At 40.8% G+C, this 20644-nt stretch overlaps 1 protein-coding gene across 7 annotated transcripts in view; it reads right to left on the bottom strand.

Moving 5' to 3' along the window:
• The window catches only part of EPS8 (epidermal growth factor receptor pathway substrate 8), a 143081-nt gene that overhangs the window by 97764 nt on the left and 24673 nt on the right, over positions 1-20644 (bottom strand). For all 7 annotated transcript variants that reach the window (XM_051784436.1, XM_051784438.1, XM_051784439.1 and 4 more), the window contains exon 2: positions 11530-11674. The gene's annotated coding sequence lies outside the window, so the exon portion shown is untranslated. The remainder of the gene's footprint in view (positions 1-11529; positions 11675-20644) is intronic.

Here is a 20644-nt window from a genome sequence, read left to right as displayed (position 1 = left end):
TGGCTTTGGATATAGCTGAACGAGAGAAGTGGCCAAGACTCTATCTCTACACTGACTCATGGATGGTGGCCAATGCTCTGTGGGGATGGCTGGAGCGATGGAAAAAGGCCAACTGGCAGCGCCAAGGGAAACCCATCTGGGCGGCGGAGATGTGGCGGGACATCGCTGGCCGGGTAGAGAAGCTGAGTGTGAAGGTCCGTCACGTAGACGCTCATGTAGGCAAGAAACGGGCTAATGAGGAGCATCATAACAACGAGCAGGCGGACCGAGCTGCCAGGATTAAAGTCTCTCAGGTAGATCTGGATTGGCAGCACAAAGGAGAATTATTTCTGGCTCGATGGGCCCATGACGCCTCCGGTCACCAGGGGAGAGATGCAACATACAGATGGGCTCGTGACCGAGGGGTGGACTTAACCAAGGACATTGTCTCACAGGTCATCCATGACTGTGAGACATGTGCTGCCATCAAGCAGGCCAAGCGGGTGAAGCCTCTATGGTATGGTGGACGGTGGTCAAAGTACAGGTATGGGGAAGCCTGGCAAGTTGACTACATCACACTCCCCAAAACCCGCCAAGGCAAGCACTACGTACTGACCATGGTAGAAGGAAGCACTGGATGGTTGGAGACATACCCCGTGCCTCATGCCACTGCCCGGAATACCATCCTGGGCCTTGAAAAACAAGTCCTGTGGCGACACGGCACCCCGGAGAGAATTGAGTCTGATAATGGGACCCATTTCAAGAATGGCCTTGTAGACACCTGGGCCAAAGAGCACGGCATTGAGTGGGTGTATCATATCCCCTACCATGCACCAGCTGCTGGAAAAGTTGAGCGGTGCAACGGACTGCTGAAAACCACTCTGAAGGCACTGTGTGGGGAGACTCTCAAACACTGGGAGCTGCATTTAGCAAAGGCCACCTGGTTGGTCAACACCCGAGGTTCCATCAATCGAGCTGGCCCTGCCCACTCAGAACTTTTGCATACTGTAGATGGAGATAAAGTCCCCGTGGTACATATGAGAGGAATGTTAGGGAAGACTGTTTGGATTAGTCCCACCTCAAGCAAAGGCAAACCCATCCGAGGGATTGTTTTTGCTCAGGGACCTGGTTCCACGTGGTGGGTAATGCAAAAAGATGGGGAGACACGTTGTGTACCACAAGGGGACCTAATTTTGAGTGAGAATGGTCTGTAATGTTTCATTGTATATATATAGATAGATAGATAGATAGATAGATGTATATAGTTTTAAAGGGATATAGTTTTTAAAGAGGGTTAATTTGGGCATGACATGGATGGCATAGAATAAGGGGTGGATAATGTCCTAGTTAGGACAGCTGAGATCAGTTCATCATGGTGGGTGTAACCCAAAACTGTATTCTATAGCCTTCCATGTCATTTCCCAGAAACTAGACTATTGTTGTCAATAGACTATTCGCACCCTCTGCCCATAGAGCATGGTGGGTGTAACCCAAAACTGTATTCTATAGCATTCCATGTCATTTCCCAGAAACTAGACTATTGTTGTCAATAGACTATTCGCACCCTCTACCCATAGAGCCTGACTCCTCAGGCTATAAACTAGGTGTTAAGAGGCCTGTGAGATAGAAGGATGTTTCTGTCCTCACACCCTTTGTGAACTCCCCGCCCTGAGGGGAGTACCAAGCATTCCTGCCTGAACTGGAGGATATATAATCTTGGAGTTTTGGAACATTTTTCAACCCACTCGTGGGATCCAGAGGACGGCTGCATCTCATCGCTCTCAACCAGACTTAGACCACCACTGGACTGCGATCACCAGTTCTGGCCAGACTGCAGCAGCTCTCCCACCAGCAGGTTCTTCCCCTCTCCCTTTACTTTGGACTCAAACAGGGCCCAAGGAACACCACTTTGTTCAGGCCCCAGGGTACTGGGTTACACATTTGGGTTTTTGTGGGTTGAGACCAATTGTTTGTTTGTATTATTGTACTTACTGTATTATTTTAATAAATTGTTATTCTGACTTATAATCTCTCCTTTGAGTTGAGTTCATTCCCCCTGCTGGTTAACTTTTAAACCAGCACAACAGACTAGCACAGAGTAGACTTTTACTTTTCCCTCTATATCATCCCAGATGCAGTAGATAAGACTGAGTAAGAAGTAAGAAATTCTGCATTGCTTACAGCAGGCTATATTCCACCTCACTTACCAAAAGGAATTCCTGAAAAAGGAAACTCTCCTATTTGCAACTGAGGCTGCATCAAGAAGAAATCTTGCAACAAAGATATTGGCAACAGTATATTATGGTAAACATTTTCATAATGTTACATTTTCTATACATCAACAGGGTTTTCATACACAATTTCTAAATAAATAAATAAAGTGGAAGGAATTTCCATCTCCAAATGACAAAGAGTACTTTAGCTTCTGCTATAATAGCTACAATAGAAACTGAGGAACTTTAATAATGCTGGCATAGGATTACCTACTAAAATGTACTACATGAAAATCAGGTTGCTAGGAATTTCAAAATGTTTTGCTGTTCTATCACATCCTTTTTGATTCAATCATTACAGTTTCAGACCTTCACTAAGAAGTGTAGCAAGTAACAGATTACAAAGCTCTTCTGTCAGTGCTCTCTGCTCCTTATCCCATTCCCAGCTCTGCATTTGCAAGAACAAAGTATCTGTTCTGTCATGGTTTAATCAAAGCCAGCACACATACACACCTGATAAAAATTAAATCAGATACTAGAATGCTACTTGCAACTACAAATACAATAAAATCAGAAAAAACTTGAAATTTTACACAGCACTACTTGTACAGCTCATGCTATGAATTTATCTCAGTGTATTCAGAACAGATATTCACAAAATATATTATTCAGCTAGTTTCAAGTGAGAAACTAAAGATACAGAGATAACCAAAAACCAATCAGTGTTTCTGCTTACAGCATACCATGGTCCCAAAAAGCTCATTTTTAAAAGCAGTTGAAAAAGCCAAAGGAAAAGAACCTTGTTTTAAAAGTTAATCATTTCACCCTTAATGATCAGTACAGTGTAGACAAGGATTTAATTCAAAATCCTCTTAGATATCAATGCTGTCTCTTCAAATATCCACGGAGTGGTGGGCTTGGCATACCCTGCCTGTTCATACTGAACTGAAACACGGGACATTCCATCTGAATATGAGGAGAAACTTCTCCGCTGTGAGGGTGCCAGAGCACTGGAAACAGGCTGCCCAGAGAGGCTGTGAAGTCTCCTCTGGAGACATTCAACGCCCGCCTGAACGTGGTCCTGTGCAGCCTGCTCCAGGTGACTCTGCTTTAGCAGGGAGGTTGGACTGGGTGATCTCCAGAGGTCCCTTCCAACCCCAGCTGTTCAGCAATTCTGTGGTCTTGGAGAGGGATGTGGGAGCTGAGTGGGCTGATGCTGCACGCAGACACCCCCAGAGCTTTTCACGGAGATGTCACACCACGTGGCTCTTTCTGATGGGGGAATTCTGTCCCTTTCAGTAGGCTCTCCATGTCCACCTCCATTTCCCTATGTGGGAAGGAAAAGAGCTTTCCTCTTGCCTCTCCTACCAACTCCTTCTCTTCAGGCCCATCATGTTAAGTTTGAAAAGCTGAAATCAGAGTCCGGCACTTTTCAGAGGTCTGAGCACTCCCAGGGAGAAGGGACATACTCATCTCTGGGTTCACAGAACATGGCTTTTCACACACTCCCTGGTGCACAGCTTTGACTGCTCATTAGGTTAAATGGTGAAGGACTGAACACTTACTCTGCACAGATAATTTACAGATACTGCATGTTTATAATCCAAAGTCCCAAGTGCATGTGCAAATGAACACCAAATCTTAATAACTGTATTTTAACACTATTAAGTATTTTAAAGGAAGATAACAAGATACTGTTAGCTAGTAAGCAATGGCATTCCCCTGCTAAGTTTCCTGATTAAACACATGCAGGAAAAGCAATGTACTCTACAGAAGAAAAAAAAAAAGAGCATGTATTGACTCCTTCTGTCAACCATATTTTCTTAACACAAGCCAACATCAATCAATCTCTTCACCCAAAGTGCAATTCTCACCCTCTCTCTGTGGAACACACTAATGAGTTTCCATTTAAAAAAAAAAAAATCATCTGTATTTACCAGGTACACAGCAAAAACAGGCTCTCCAGTATATGCAGTGATGCTTTCTATATGTCAAAGAAAAGCCAAAAAGAGGTTTTTCTCTTACCATAGGACAACAGACACTTCACTTCAGAGACACTTCAACTGACATGAAATACAAGCTCACAAAGCAGCGTGGGTGTTCTGTTTTAGTGCGTTACTTTTTTTTTTTTTTTACCCTCTCTCTGCTTCTGCCAGCACTGAATTTGGTGTTAATTAAAGGGCTGGCTCTGCCCTGCACCAGGAATGCAGCAGCAATGCAGCTGCACTGTTGAGCAGCGATGCCTGCAGACTCCATGGCAGAAGTGAGATGGAGAAGCTCAGAGTAGGAAAACATGGATGGACTTCCCCCACTGCATCAGGTCTCCTGCTGGCATGGGCAATGTGAAATCACATTCATCTGATCACCAACAATGAGTAGTATCTGTGTCTGGAGACCATGACAGAGCCAAGAGATAAAACATGGCTCTCCTATTATAAAAATAAGACTTTTGCAGTGGCAAAGGAGGCTGTAACACTGCTCCGCTTCTCCAAGGAAAGTTTCCTTTCCTAAAGTGAAATGATGCAAGGAAAATTACATACTTGGGTGAATAAGCTTGTGCTGGTAAGGAATGCTTTTCCATAAAGCCATATACACATCCCAGCACGAGCCCAGTCCTCGCCACAAAAGTCTTGGTGAGGAACGAACTGGGAGAAGGAAAACAAGAGAAGTTACCTCTGGATAAGACCAACAGACTGTAGGCCATGAATCAGCTGGTTTCCATATCCAGTGTGTAATTTACAGAGAACATTACGGACTGAAGCTTTCACTTAAAATTACAAGAACAATTAATGCAGTCAGGAAACAACCATTTGTTACTTTCAAATGTTGCCTTAAATGCAGTTTGCAAAACAGCCTCAGGAGACACATTTCCCCCTCTCCTCTACTTGTAAATGAAAATAAAAAAGTGATAATAAAAAATGATAATAAAAAAATGATAATAAAAAAAGGCTGTGTTGTCTCCTTTTGCTGGTTTGAAAAAAGCATGACTTTTCCTTTTCAGCTCATCCTCTGAAGAACAATGCTAGAATCAAAATTTGTAAAGAGCTGGCAATGAGGTTCATTAAAGGGTCAGGATTAAAAACAAACAGCAAGCACCACATGATTTCTACAAAGCTTACTGCAGGTCATCTCCTAATTTCAGCCTACATCTGAACACCAATCTGCATGTGAGTGCAGAAGTGCTGCTTGTAACCACTGAGCTCTCATCTCAGCAGGCTAAATCACAGCTCTACAGATGAGGCTGCAGGGGTATCCCAGGGCCCATCCAAGCACACTTAAGTTTTGATTTGTTCTCTTCTTTTCTGGCAAACAGCACCCAGATACTGCTCTGCTGTAATCAGGTCCCCTGACAACGTGAAAGTCACACTTTGAAGAGCCCACTGACAGATGGATTCAATTTAATGCATGACTATGAACAGCTGCTGCTGATCACCGGCTTGTACAGCGAGCCCATTCATCACAAAATATTTCAAAAGACTGAGCTGAAATGGAACAAATGAATTTGAGGAAGTACGGGAGGTACAATGTTAGCCTTGGAGAATGTGTCAGATGTAAAAAGCATAGCTATGGGACTGCTATTAATTTATTCCTGTAAATGCTGGCTCCACTCTATTAGCAGCATTCTCCAGATTCTCAAAAATCCAGGAGGGCAGCCTGAATAAGGTATTAGAAGATGTAATTAAATACTCCTTAGTGAAGGTGATTTTAACTAAATGAGCCACTAAAGAGAGCTGACAGAATGTTTAAATTCTGCCGGGGAAAACTTCAAGATGACAAGCCTCAAAAAACCGCTGGAGAGAGAGGAGGTTACTTCCCCTACTGCTCTAGCTCAGCAAGAAGACTCATCAATCATGCAGTGGATGGCCAGGGACCTACCTGCCTTTGCCACCTTCATTTTGAATACTGCAAGCAGCCTTACTAACTTTTAAGAAGTTTTCATCTTCCTGTTTGGTCCCTCAGTATAGCTGCAGTCAAGAACAAGGCAAACTCCGAAGCACGCAGCCTCACAAATGAAACCACCCATTATGATGGTCTCTGAAGAGATGGGGAGCTGACACAGAGCTGAGTAATTCACACCTTTTTCTTTTTTTTTTTTTTTTTTATTTCAGAAATTATGCAGCAAAAATAGACATTTTAAAATTCACTGTTAGTCATGGCCACTGGATCATCCCTGAGGGACTCAATTTTTCACAGAGCAATTCCTACAAGTTATGTATGGGGCAGTTTCACACACATAGGGAACAAGGGGCATATGCAGGGAGGAAAATTCTCCATACCTCGGGTGGTAATACAATCTTGCCAACCCTTGCTAGGGTATTCTGGGAAGGGGGAAACAAATGAAGTTTCCAAGATATCCTTGAAGGCAATTCTTTATCTAGAAGAGATATTTATAACACCTCAGACACCTGTACCAACAAAATACACTGGTCCTTCTGGGACTTCATGAAGAAAGCACGTAAAGCTCATGCAGAATTCTAATTTTCACACAGTCACTTTTGTATCAATATGCATTTTATCGATCAGATTTTTGTATCTTAGTATGACAAACACACCTATTTTGAGCAGCAGTAAATTTAATAATAATTTTTTGTAATATCTACTGATAATGGGAGAGTAAAAAGGAACAAAATTTTCCTCAGTATAGAAAATATAATTTTGCAATAGTAAGGGGAAAAAAAAAAGCCCTCTTGGATAATAACATTTCCCTCTTTCCTTCTAAAGAGCTCCTTTGCCAGTCTATTTCTCTACCTACTATTCTTCCTTAAGCCCAGGTGATGAGACAAAGTTTGATGTCACAAACTTGCACAAATAAGGCATATCTGCTACCCTGCAACTCCCCTTCCATGCAATGGAAAAAAGCTGCTCGTTTGCCACCACCCAGTCTCCTGCTACCTGGTGTCAAACCAACGTGGGGAAGTGACCAGTAGATTTACACCCTGTCAATAACCAGCCCTAAGACAACAGGGTTTTTATTTAACTTATTTTGGGGAGCAGTTATTTTGGGGGGCTGCCAGGATACACGCTTGGATGAGGAAGTGAGAAGCCGTGCATTCAGCAGCATTGTTTTATTTGCCAGAACCAAGGCAGGAGCACACTCCCTCTCACACACCCTCTGCAAAGGTTATTCATCACCACAGCAACCTCCAAACAAAGGTGGGAGCCCTGTTCCTCTGATGACAGAGGATGAAGGGTGCTCTCTCTGCCTGCACCCTACGGGGGACTTGATTGCTTGGGTTTGTATTTATGTAATTGGATTTAATTTACATGCCCAGAGCACAGAGTGGCCACACTTACGCATTAAACAAAAAAATTCTATGGCCCCACTTAAAAGGAGAGAGAAAAACCAGCTGACAGACAAATCCTTCTTGCCACACTCTATTACATGTTCCCAAAGTCACCCCCCTCTTCCCCACGTGCTCCCCCTACGTAACAGGAATAGCTGCAGTAAAATAAACACCCCACCTAAAACCAAGAAAAGCTCAACCTGTTTAACTACAATTTCATCCTTCCTCTCCCCTCACCATCTCTTTTTTTCACATCCTCTTTCACTCTGCGGGAGATTAATGATTTTGGATACGTTATGAAAATCCAACCAAGACGGCAAAATAACTGCAAACTCAGCACAAACGAAAAGCAGAGTGTCTTTTTTTTTCTCCCCCCTGAATCTGGAAAGAACCAATGCCAATGTTTCCCAAGGCACTCGAGGAAAGAGATTATGATCATTTTTAAATCTTTTCAGCTACAAGCCACGAGGAAAAAAACAGTGTCTGTGATGACAAGCTGTCAACACTCGGCAAGCAGCGTGGCTCTCATTTGTGACACTGATCTTTCGCCTGCAGAGCTGGGCACATGGGCACCAGCAGCCACACCACATGCAGTGACAGTACTCAAAATGCCCAGATTTCTCTATTTCTCGTAAAGCACATCCCCCATCTGAGCAGCCAAGTCTGAGGATTTAAAAGATAGGGTAACCGTGTGTGTTGAAATACAGGATTTAAAAAAAAAAATAAAACGGTTCCTAGGAATTTTGGTTTTTAAATCGAAAACACGAGTCAATTGGAGCAGATAACAAAATCTCATTATCTCTCATTTACTCCTGTCAAGAAATAGAAATAAGTTATATTTTGTTGTAGTGAAATCACCAGAAATACCCACCTAGCTTCAGTGATTCGTGGATCTAAGCAAAATGTACGCTAAGAAAAGAGTGGTTTGATTTACATCAATTGCTTAAACTAATGTTTTTCTTAAGTTTCAAAATAATCACTGATGGCTAACCATTAATCTTTTGTGGCCTTATGATGGTTTATTATTTCTGCCAGTGTGTTTCAGCACACCAGCAACAACCACCTGAGACAGGAGGTTAATTTACCTGATTCTGCAATGTTTATATTATCCAATCACTTTGGTGATTTGGTACTTGAAGGGAGCCTATAGGAAAGACAGACCTTTTAGCAGGGTCCATGGCATCAGGACAAGGGATATTGGTTTTAAACTAAGAGAAGTTTGCATTAGAAAAGATACAAGGAATTTTTTTACAAATGAGGGTGGTGAACAGGTTGCCCAGAGAGGTGGTGGATAGCCCATCCCTGGAAACATTCAAGACCAGGTTGGACTGGGCTCTGAGCAACCTGATTTAATTGAAGATGTCTGCCCATTGCTGGGGGGCTGGACTAGATGGACTTTAAGGTCTCCTCTCCAATGCAAAATATTCTATGATTCTATTATAATACTGCTCTGACACTATAATTAAGAAAAAGTAGAAATGTAAACAAAAAAAATAAAAGAAAGCATAATTTTTTTTTAAAAAAGTATGAGAAAATTCACGTTAGAGATGGAGGTTCAAACTGCAGTTTCAAGAGATCACGCTGTATTTGCAGACAGCAAAAAGCAATACTGTGGGATTGGAAGCAAAGTGCACAGCACCATTTAACCTCAAGTGCAGGACACTCTCCACAGACTTTGCACTCGAAGCTCGATGCTCTACAGTGTTCTCAGAAATAGAAAAAAATAAAACCCCAAACCTGCATTTGAGCTCACACGCATTTCTTAAGTGCAGCCACAGGCAAACCATCACATGGGATGTACTCCCAGCCCAAGGTGATTTATGTCACAGAGCAATCACTACCTGACGTGATAAGCAGGCGTTGGCTGACTCAACCTTTATTTGTGCAGTGAATTTTCAATGTACCTTCCTGATATTCTTGGGTTTTGGAAGAAACCTCTCCACCTGGAGATGGTTTCCCACCCAGGTTACAGAGGAGCAAAGGTTTTTGCCTTCTCACCCATGCTGGCACTCTGAGTCAGACTGGGACTTCAGATAGAATAGACAGCAACTTGTCTTAAATTTGTGTCCTCCCTGACCAAGACACAGACATGTTTCCATTGTAATTATTAAGCTTCTGGAAAAATCTGTGGTCTCTAACTTCTAGTAATTGAAAATCCTTACTGGTGGAAAAAAGTGCACCTACACAAGCAATAATGATTTTAAATAAAAAAACATTGCTTCAATTACTACCTTGCTTTCTCTATTTCTAGGCACTCTGAAAATCAATTGCTGCAATTTTAAAACCTTTCTCCACCTAAGCTGCTGCCGTTAGCACTAAAGTTGTTGTAATATTTAAGTCCTGGGGTTCAGAGTTCTCCAGCAGTAGAAAAGAACTGCATATACCATCAGTGGCTCCCAAGATAGCAACTGTTATGCTTGAACTGAAGCAGGAAGAGCAGCAGCAATAAAAAGGAAAGAAACTTAAGGACAGGTATCTTCCAGCTTCCAAAAATACAACGGCTACGTGACAACAGCACCAAATTTGTTTTTTCCAAACTTTCCATTAATTAAAGTCTACTTGTTTTAGCCTGGCTTAACAGGCTACTGGACCTTGAAATAATGTACTTGAGTTCCTTGTTCTGCCTTTGCCTCCTCCAGCATAGAGCCAGAATTACCCTCATAATTTTTCAGGCCAGAGTAATTTTCCAACTCCGTTGCTAATCAATATAGCATGTATAGCTCAGTACAGCACTGACCTCTGGGCTTTTGTCCATATACTCCAACAAGCACTCTCAACAATATGGTAAGAGCCTGAAAGAGCCAGACAAGAGCCCCAGATGTGTATTATCCTTCCTGCACCCATCCTTACAGGGGGCTCCTTCCACCTTCTCCAGAAGACACCTTCAAGTGGTTCTGCGTAAGGCACCAACTATCAACTCTGATATTCACAGGAGAGTTCAGCACCTGATGCTGAGGTGGATGCTTTAATGGGACCCCATCCATATACAGAGGGGCTGCTTCCCCCAAATTCCACAGAGATGTTTCAATTATTAGCTCTAGCTGAGGGCACATATGTTGTTTTTAATAGCAAACGTGCGCTTTGCAGACCGGGCTGCATCTCATCAATAATTCCTTGGTGCCACACTTCCAGGACGACAGCAGTCAGCCCAGCACGACAGTCTTAAATAAAGCAGGGTGTTACAAGGTGTAAGGCAGCACTCCACACATTCTGTCAAAGAATCACAGCACTTCAGCTGCTGGAAGAAGCAGATTGACATTGTTTTATCAAGGAAAATCACAGATGGGAGAAACTGAATAGAAACCACCTTCCCCTCAAAAAAAAATAAAAAAAAAATTGCTAGCTATTATCTTTAGCCAAGAGGGTATGTCGTAGTATCGAAGTGAAAACAGGATCACACTTCAGAGGTCAAAACAAGCACGCTGTTTTCTTTACAAAGTATCTTCAAAAGGAAGCTGGGGATGAAGTTTGTCTGTGCATAGCCAGGCAGAGATTTGGATAGGAAAAAAAAAAAACCACAAAAACAAACACCAAAATCCATGCACTTACATAAAAGGCTTTGGGTAGTTTCATTTTCTATTCAGCTGGAAAGGAAGTGAACCAGCACACACACACACACACACATTTTTAATCACCCTCATGCTGACAGCAGCCAGTCACTACTTCTGTTATCAGAACCCCACAGCTTGCATTACCACGCCACGAAGCCCTAAGGAAGAGGGTATAAAATCTCCTCTGATTAAAAAGGCACAGTGATAACCATCTAGCATAACACACAAATGGCACAGATTTGAAGTTTGGCCTCACCAGGATGTTACTCATTGAGAGGAGGGAAAGGAGAAAATAATCCATAAACATACAAACAAATAGGAAGGATTTCCTAAGATTAGATGGTAACCTGGATTACTCATTTTCTCTAAGATCATCAGTCACTCTCTGGGAAAGACAAGTGAGGCAGGTGAGTCTTTGCATCCAGAAACTTAGGAGTTTGCAACAAGATGTCAGTTGTTACAGAGCCAGAAAAAGAGAAGCTGTGCTTATATACAACTCACCAGTGATTGCTTGAGCAAATGCCACGTGCCTGGGATTAAAACTTCAGCCCAGGTAGGTCCTGTCCCTGCCACTGCTTGATTCACCTCAAGTGGCTGGCATGTCTCCAGAGTTGCTCAGAAAACAGTTGCCCAACAGGTCAAATCACTGAAAAAAACAGAAAAGAAACAGGTTCAGCTTTGCAATTCCACTGAACATTATATAATGAGTTAAGACTTGCTAATCCCTGACTTCTTAAAATGTGATTTCTCTTACTGCATGATAGGGAGAAGTATAGTTCTGGTTAGATTTCATTCACTGCTGTCAACATGTGAACTTTCTAAATACCAGTAATATCAAAAAGAACTCCTCTGTATAGCTAAGAGGGACATCAGTCAGGATAACTGGTCAGCTTTCACCCTAAAACAATTTTGAATCTGACATTCAAGAGTTAGTCCTTTTCTACTTCATTTCTTTAGTCATATTTAGCCATTTGTTCTAGCCTATCTGTAACACAAGTCACTTCCAGCTTCATAGCTGCACCACTCCACTGACCAGTCCTTCAAATTTTAGCAAACCTGCCCAGTTTACAATGGAATTTTCCTATGAGTTACTCTCTTTAGGACATCATTTTGATTTTGACATTATCCCAATTCTGTGACTTCTATGAGAGGTTCCTCTCCCCTTGCCCTACAGGGCAGTGATGTTTTCCATTTTACAATAAATCCAATTAAAAATAATTAAAAAGTACAGATCGATTTGATATAGCAACAGAACTGGGAAGAAGCAGCAATAAAGTCAATTCAGTAACAGAGCAAGTGACAATAGGTCAATTCAGTCAATCTGACTTGATCTAGTAGTTGCAAATTAATATAGGAAAAAAGTAGTATACTGTGCTAGTTTATGTACCAAACCTTATTAATTTGCTTACTAATACAACCAGATTATGGTGATGGTTTCTGTTAATCACCTATTTCTGTCAAAGCCTCAACATTTTAATATTTAAAAGGGAGATAGACAATTAATGGTTTTCTGACCAGAAAACCTTTGTCGAAGAAAGGACAAGACACAGGCATAACACCTGAAGGCAGCACAGGCTGCCTTCCATCCATAGTCATTTCCCAGCCACGGGTCTCAGCCTTTCCCAGCTCACTGACCTCAGGCAAGGTTTTCTATCCCTCCATGTCCACTTTTTCCCTTGCAAAAAACATGGATAAAGGTGCCAGTCTTTTTAATGAAATACACTGCAAGTGTTGAGGAGCACTAAGAGCCAGGGATAGTTGGTAGCACATCCAGTGCTTGCCAATACCCTGGGTCAGTACAAGAGGGTTTCAGAGGAACCAAGGTCTAAGGCTGAAAAAGCAGCAGACCAAAGAGCCTTTGGGAACAACCACAGCAAGACCTTTGTGTGTGTGCATGTCTCAAAAGGGCAAGGGGTCCTATGCCAAAGAGCAAAAAGGGGCATGTTCAAAAGTTACTTCTAAATAGAAGTCATCTCTAAAGCTCTGGGACAGGGGAATATGTTTAGCTGCATGCAGACCTACATATAACTATATCTGTGTGCATGTGTGTACAAAGGCAAGTACAGGGTGCTGCACCTGGGGAGGAATAAACCCAAGTACCAGCACAGGCTGGGGACAGACCTACTAGACAGCAGCTCTGCTGAGAAGGACCTGGGAGTCTTGGTGAGTGACAAGTTGACCGTGAGCTGGCTGTCCTGCCCCTCTATTCCACTCTGGTGAGGCCACACCTGGAATATTGTGTTCAATTCTCTAAAGCTCAAGGAAGACAAAGGAGTTACCAGAGAGGGTCCAGCAGAGGCCACCAAGATGATGAGGGATCTGGAGCATCTCTGTTATGAGGGGAGACTGCGGGAGCTGGGCCTGTTTAGTCTAGAGGAGACTGAGGGGATCTCATCAATACATATAAATATCTCAAAAGCAGGTGCCAAGAGGGTGGTGCAAGATTCTTTTCAGTGGTGCCCATTGACAGGACAAGGAGCAGTGGTCACAAACTATAACACAGGAAGTTCCACCTCAGCATGAGGAAGAACTTTAGACTGAGGGTGGCAGAGCACTGGAACAGGTTTTTCCCAGGGAGGGTGTGGAGCCTCCAGCTCTGGAAATATTTAAAACCTGCCTGGATGTGTTCCTGTGTAAGCTGCTCTAGGTAACCCTGTCCTGGCAGATGGGTTGAACTAGATAATCTCCAGAGGCCCCTTCCAACTAAACTAGTAATTCTGTGTGATTCTGTAAGTAAAAAAAAAAAAATAAAGGACAGACTTGTGATCTTGGGAGCTTCTTACATAGAAATTAATTCTTCTCAGTAGAATGGAATACCAAAGACTTCTGCTAAGAAAATACCAAACATTAGCACAACTCATTGTTTCCAAGCTCCTTATCTCTGAAATTTGTGGCAGGTTTTGGGATTCTCATCTGAAAGCCAATGTAAAACAGAAAAGGATTTCACTGGTCAATTTTCCAAGCTCCTCCTTGCTAATGTGATTCTACTATTTCCAGCCCTGGACATGAACACAGTTAATGAATAATGACTTTGCAAACAAAATATCAGACAATGATGGGAGGGAAGGGTGAAATGACTGTGTGGGCAGCTCGGGTTGGATTTGGCAACAATTAGAAAAATTGATGCCCTTTTAATCATAGGAAAAGGCTTTGCTGAAAAGATAAGTCAGACATGACATTCAAAATACTTTAGTCTTTGGATTTAAATGTGTGGAAATTGAAAGTTCAAGAACTTGGGGGTTTTCATTGTGTTTTCTTTTTATAATAAAAAAATGTAGCTCTCTTAAAATTTACATCCAAATGTGTGTGTAAACCTTCAGCTCACTTCAAACCTGTTGCAGGAGAGATTTGCTTTGTTTTTATCCCTCTGTAAATATTACTTGCTACAAGTAGGACTGCCTCCTACAAGGTACAAAATGTCTTTCATTTCCCTTCTAGTAAGAGCCCAAGACAGTAGAAGTTACAGTCACTAGAAGAATCAGCCCAAAAACCTGTTAACATCATTTAAGATGCTCCCCTAGCTGGTTCCACCAAATGTATTATCAAAAGAGGCCACTAAAGATTGCTCCCTGTTTAAGTTTGCACAGTATGTTTCCTTCCCTGCTCTCATCTGCAATTCCAGGAGCACAGACAGCTTCTCACATGTGAGAAATGCCTACATAAGCACATGAAATGCATTGTCCTCAGCACTCCTTCAGTAACAGAGGATCTTAATGACATACTTTAAAGAAGTAAAAGGGAAAAGGACATTTCTCTACAAAACTCACACGCAATTCCTCGACTACAAAATAGATAAAAATTTCTCACATTTCTGGATGTTTTACTGCTGCTCTGTGCCTCTACAGCTCTTTTTCCTTAACACCAACAATCACACAGCCCATATTTACGTGATCATTTGTATAGTGAGATATAATCACTCATAAAGAAGTGCTAATTTATAAACAACACTTACTATCCTACGATTTATAATCACCATGTCTATTACTCAGTATTTTTCATCAAGAGATCTCAAATAATGTTTAGAAGACTGAATTGCAGATGTGACAAAGAGAAAGCACAATTGTACAAGGCAGAATGTATCCAGGAAATAGGAACTGTGATACTTAATCTTGCAAAATAAGTGAGAGATAATTTAAAGTAAGGTATCCACAAAGAACAATGTCTGTGCCAAGAGACTGTTTGTATTAGTTTTGCAAAGAGGGGACAGAATGTTCTTTTCCAAAGAACCACAAAACAAACTTCCTGAACCAATGTGAGCTTTCTTTTTTGCTTGTATCTAATCCAAGTAAATGTGGCCTAGCCAAACTTACTTAGTAAGAAGGAAAAAAAAAAAATCCAATAATTTGGCATAGCCTTGTCTTGAAAAAGTACAGTCACACCCTTCAGAGTGAGTAGAACTGGTCATCTGAACAGATCTAGAACCACAGCTGCTCTGGGAAATTAGTAATAATAGAGTGGAAGTGGGTTTTTTGACCACTTTTCTAAAACCACTTTTTCCATAGCATTCTAAGCAGCTGTAACTAACTCTTTTTTTTTTTTTTTTTTCTTTTTTGCTGTCTCATTTTCCTCTTTTTAATGCTACTCTCTTGATGCATACCAGCAGGGTTTAAGGTTGTGGAGAAAAGAGGTGCAGCGTGTTGAGATGGTAACGCATCACAGCATAAAGAACTTGAAATCATCACATTCCAGTTTATTCAACATAATATTTAGTTTCTTTGTTTCAACTTTTACCTCCTTTGGCGTTTCAGGAGTTGATGGGTAAGTTCACAGGGAAAAGCTTCTTTGCGAGGGAAAGGGAAAAGCATCACTGATAAAGCCAAAAGAAACAAGATATCCTTTAGCGTGATGTTTTTGTAATCCCTGTTTAGAAATAGTAATGAATTTAAAATTAAAAAAACATAATATACACCCTCTACCCTACAGGACAGGGAGCCCCTCAAAAAAACACATCAGTGTCTAACTAGGCAACAGTTCTCTTTACGTGAACATTTGTGAAAATTTCTTCACTAAAGAAAATCCTCATTTTGTAAAACTACTTCCAGAACCTCTAGAAGTAGACTTTTCCCCAACGTACCACAGGCATATCTGTCATATTTGCCACACAAACACCCCTCTCTTCTCACACTCTGACAAGTTAATAAGCTGCATCATTTTGTCAGAATTCAAAAAGAAATGGAAGCTGCCACACAACTCACTTAAAAGATTATGTTCAACAATGTAATTATAAAATGCGGCACTATGATCTCACTGTAGAATAGTTATCCTAAACAGACCAATAAAATACCACCCAAAACTGGGAAGGATACGAAAAAGAAAAAAAAAAAAGACAAATCTGAGGGGCAGACAATAGAACTGCAAAATGTGTTTCATGTAATGTAATACTGATGCAAAGTTTTGTAAATCTGAGTCAGATGTCTAAAAGCTGTCCATCTTCACTGCAACGGGAGCTCAAAATTAATACAGTTGTTATTATAATTATTATTATTATTATTATTGCCACCTCATTTTGGAAGTTTATGCCTTCCTTGGTTCTGTATATTATTGCCTGACTTGGTTTATTAACAGCTGTTAGATTTCTGTGGCTACTGACTTGTCACTGGTTCCTTGTTTACTTCTACCTTTTCCCAGCTTGAGTTTCTTACAGTGGTGACAATGAAACGAATCAGTATGATTTTTATTTTGAAATAGGGAACAAATTATATTAGTCTCAGCTTTTATAGTTTTTCACATATCCAACTTGGATCCACTTCTTACCTCGAGCACATAAAAGTTACGCTGCCAAACACATTGACATATAAACACTTATTCTCCCTACCAGAGGCATATATTGGTAGAATTCCTACAACTATTCTTTTTTTTTTACATTGAAGTGAAGAGAGATTATTAATATAAAACTCCAGAGGTTAAGTTTCTGTCTTTCTAAAGTCAATATATACTTGGTCTTACATTTCAACAGACCCGGGATCTCTTGTTAGCACTACAAAAGACAAATCCGCCTCTTTAGATACGTGTGTGCAGTAAGGAAACAAAACTGAGAGCAGCATATTATTCAGGGAGGTTAGATTACTGTCTTCAAATACCACGACAGACTTTAAAAGGATGAGCACAGGGAGTATCACAGTGGGGAACAGACACAGGGATGTTCGTGGCTCCAGCATAAATTCACCGCCCACTCCCACGAAGGGACATCGTAAGATTGTGAATGCTCTGGAAAACTACCTCGACTCTCAGACCTTTGACAGATGTAGTTTGAAAGATGTGTGGGAAGCATCACATGTGGTATCAGAAAAAGCAGTAAGAAAAATAATCTGGATTTTGGAAAGGAGCAGGGGGGGCTCAATAAGGGGAAGGTTTCTTAGTAGTCGCTCCGAAGGGTGCTCGGAACAGAGATGCTGAGCCCTTGATCCCCAGACTTAACGTTTGATGACTCGAAGAACATTCTAAATACCAATTTCCAGATACAACCTTGTGACAAAAACACCCATCATATCCCTGTTCACCCTTTGCATTCCTTCTGCACCATCCTACTACTGGCTCAGAAGGGGACATTGTTTGCCACAGGTGCTCAGAGCAGTAGAAACTACGCTGTGAAAAGTAACTGGGCTAGTTCTTCTAATTGACCTTTTTTGTCCAATTTTTCTGTTCAGCAAAGGAAAAAAAAAACTAACCACATGACATTCCACAGAAACAGGGAAACAACATCCATCCTTTGCATATCTCATCATAGAGATAACCAAAATGTCCACTGTGCTCAGTAGCAAAGTATCAAGCCCTTTCTTTGTTGGCCCTCTTGTAAAATGAGAGCTGAAATAATCCAGGCAACTGTTCTGCTGTAGCCTGAAAAGGCAGGTTCTCTTACTTTTTCAGAAAGGCAAAATGAACTACACAAAATTCCTAGCATCCACACTTAAATTTAACAAATAAAGAGGCTTGTTTAGACAATTTGCTAATCTTGCCTTGTGTAAATTTATTACAGATCGTTTGCTGTGTGAGACTTCTAAAGATGTAGAAAGAAGCCAGAAAAAAGGGAACCCATTCACAAGGAGAAGGATGGGGTAGCAGCATCAAGGAGCAGTAAGAAGAAAACTCATGGTCAAAGGGTGAATGATTGAAAATTTGGTTCAGACCGGTATAAATTTAATATTGTGCATTTATTAGTGCACAGTATTAGTACACAGGTTAGGAATCTGGCCCTTCCTAACACTGCTACCACACTGCAAAACTGTGTCATCAGAATGATCTTGACTCTTTTCTGTTTATTAGGGAAAGCACAAATTCAGGCAGCCCTTTGAAATCACATCCTCAAAGGAAAGCACAGAGGTTTCCACATCAATACACCTACAGAATTCCACCACATTATGGCCACTATCATAATAAAAGTTATTTTGAGCACGGCCTGTGGTAATAAATCAGTTTTAGTGCCAATAATTTTCTCTCTGTAGCTGAAAAGTAGGGGGAGTTTCCCCATCATGATGTAATCAGAAGTTGCTTTCTAGCTAGATCAAAACTTGGATTCATTAAATTTTTATCTCAAGAGAAGACAGAGCACACCACAGACACGACCTCTGAAACATCTAAAACTTCTATCAAGCTCATAATTTTTTTCCACACCTGTGCTCATCAGGTCACATTGTTTATACTCAATTATAAAACCAGATATGCTCCATCAGTATATGCCACCCTCTCCCTTGGAATCATAAATTGGTCTGTTTTCCCAAATATCATTTCTTATCTATGCCTTTACACTTATCCCAAATAAGAGTTCCTGATGTTAGAGCTCACCCAGTCCCCTGGGATCAAAGCACTGCACTGTAAATGATGTTTTCCAGTCTCTTCTGATATTGCCCATCAAGGTCACAAAGCTTCTACTCTAACTCAAAGCAACCTGTTACACAACTCAGCAGTTAATGACCTCCTTTCTTCTACTCCATCATTAGTACTAACCACAGTTTTTGAACTCATCATTATTTTTTGTATGACCTATACCTCATGAATTAATGGTTTATTATAATTTAATGTGCTCCATTGTATCACATTCCAAGTTAAATCTTCCTAAAAATCAATGCAACTATGAAAAGCAAGGTTTGTAATAGCTTTTATTAGTCTAGTAATGCATCTGGGCAAAAAAAAATAAAAGAAAGGGAAAAAAAATAAGAGAGCAAGAGAGCAAACCTGTTTTGAGGCCAACTATTGGGTCTAACAAAAAAAGCAATGTTATTTTGTCAAAAAAAGAATCAGGAACCTAACAGTCTGCAACAAGGACAAGGTGGCAATTTTCTGAGGGCCACTCTGTTCCTTCCAAAGAAACTGCAATGCTCCTGTTGGAGCATAACTACTAATTCCTATTAAAAAAGAAAAATGAAAAACCAACCAACCCAAACAAGAAGCTAAAAAGAACACAAACAAACAAAAAAACCCCCAAGAAACAAACAAACACACAAAAACCCCAAGAAGCAAACAAACAAAAAGCCCCCCTTAAAAAACGGATTCAAACAATAAAACACATTTTTATAGTACTTATCAATATCACTTTATTACTTTTATTGTTAGTTCCCATTGTACTGATACACATCACCATGAGCAATCCTTGAGTCTGGAGCAGGACTCTGGCCAGCACTGATCTCATAATACTCTGAAAGGCAAGGATTTCCAGGGACTTTGGGCTAAATGCTCTCCTCAGATCCTATATAGCAAATATGACAGTTCCCTTGCTGTTGGACACAGTCCCCTGTAGATGATGACAGGTATCAATGATGGCCAAGTACTCACAAGGAGCCCTACAAAGGACAACTATAAAATAATATTCCTTTAATCAATTTCTACCCAGCTACTCCCAAGCCCAAGCTAGGAAACAGCTTTCTAAAAGGTTCCATTTCTCAAAAAAAAAACCCAGAAGAATGACAAAAACCACCACTTACCTGTAGAAAGGTTTTCTTGCTAATGTTTCTCTTATTGAAGCCTATTAAAAAGTAATGCTTTCAGTAATGTCTTGCAGTAATGCCCTTCTACAAGGGCAGGGTGTACAAAAAGGAAATCCTCATGCTTAAATACCCTCCAACTTTTCTAAGTATCTCTCTTCCTCCGTTTTATAATCTTGGAACAAGAGTGTTTGTCCTTGATCTGATCCCAGACTCTTTTTGACTTTCTTATATCATCTCATCTGTGCTTTTATTTGATGCACAAATCTGGAGCTGATTCTGCAGCATGGCACATAGAAGTACAGAAGTCCAATGAGAATTCATTGTAGGCCAAGGGCAGGATTTACACCACAAACTAAAAAATACCTAATCCTGAGCTAATTGATCATACATGAAAACAAACAAGCAAAACACTCAAACTCCCTGCAAACTGAAAAAAAAAAAAAAAACAATAGCCCAAACCACCACAGTTACATGGATAATTTTCCCTGGCTCTGTATGAATCAATCTGCATATCCCTTGCATTTCCAGACTATTTTTTGCCTGGCAATTATGACCAAAACACGGTAACTTAAATCAACATTTCTACACAACAAACAGAAATGAGGACATTAAAAATCTACTTGACCAAAAGGGACTTTTGTGTATCCCATCCAGAAACAAAAAAAAAGATGAAACTCATTAAGTTTCCCAAAAAT

This window comes from Manacus candei, unplaced genomic scaffold (assembly GCF_025592945.1).
Source record: "Manacus candei isolate 608988 ecotype Guabito, Panama unplaced genomic scaffold, ASM2559294v1 h1tg000018l, whole genome shotgun sequence".
In the NCBI taxonomy this organism is placed as follows: Eukaryota; Metazoa; Chordata; class Aves; order Passeriformes; family Pipridae; genus Manacus; species Manacus candei.
The sequence above is the reverse complement of the archived record's forward strand: the minus strand, read 5'-3'. Positions and strand labels throughout refer to the sequence as shown.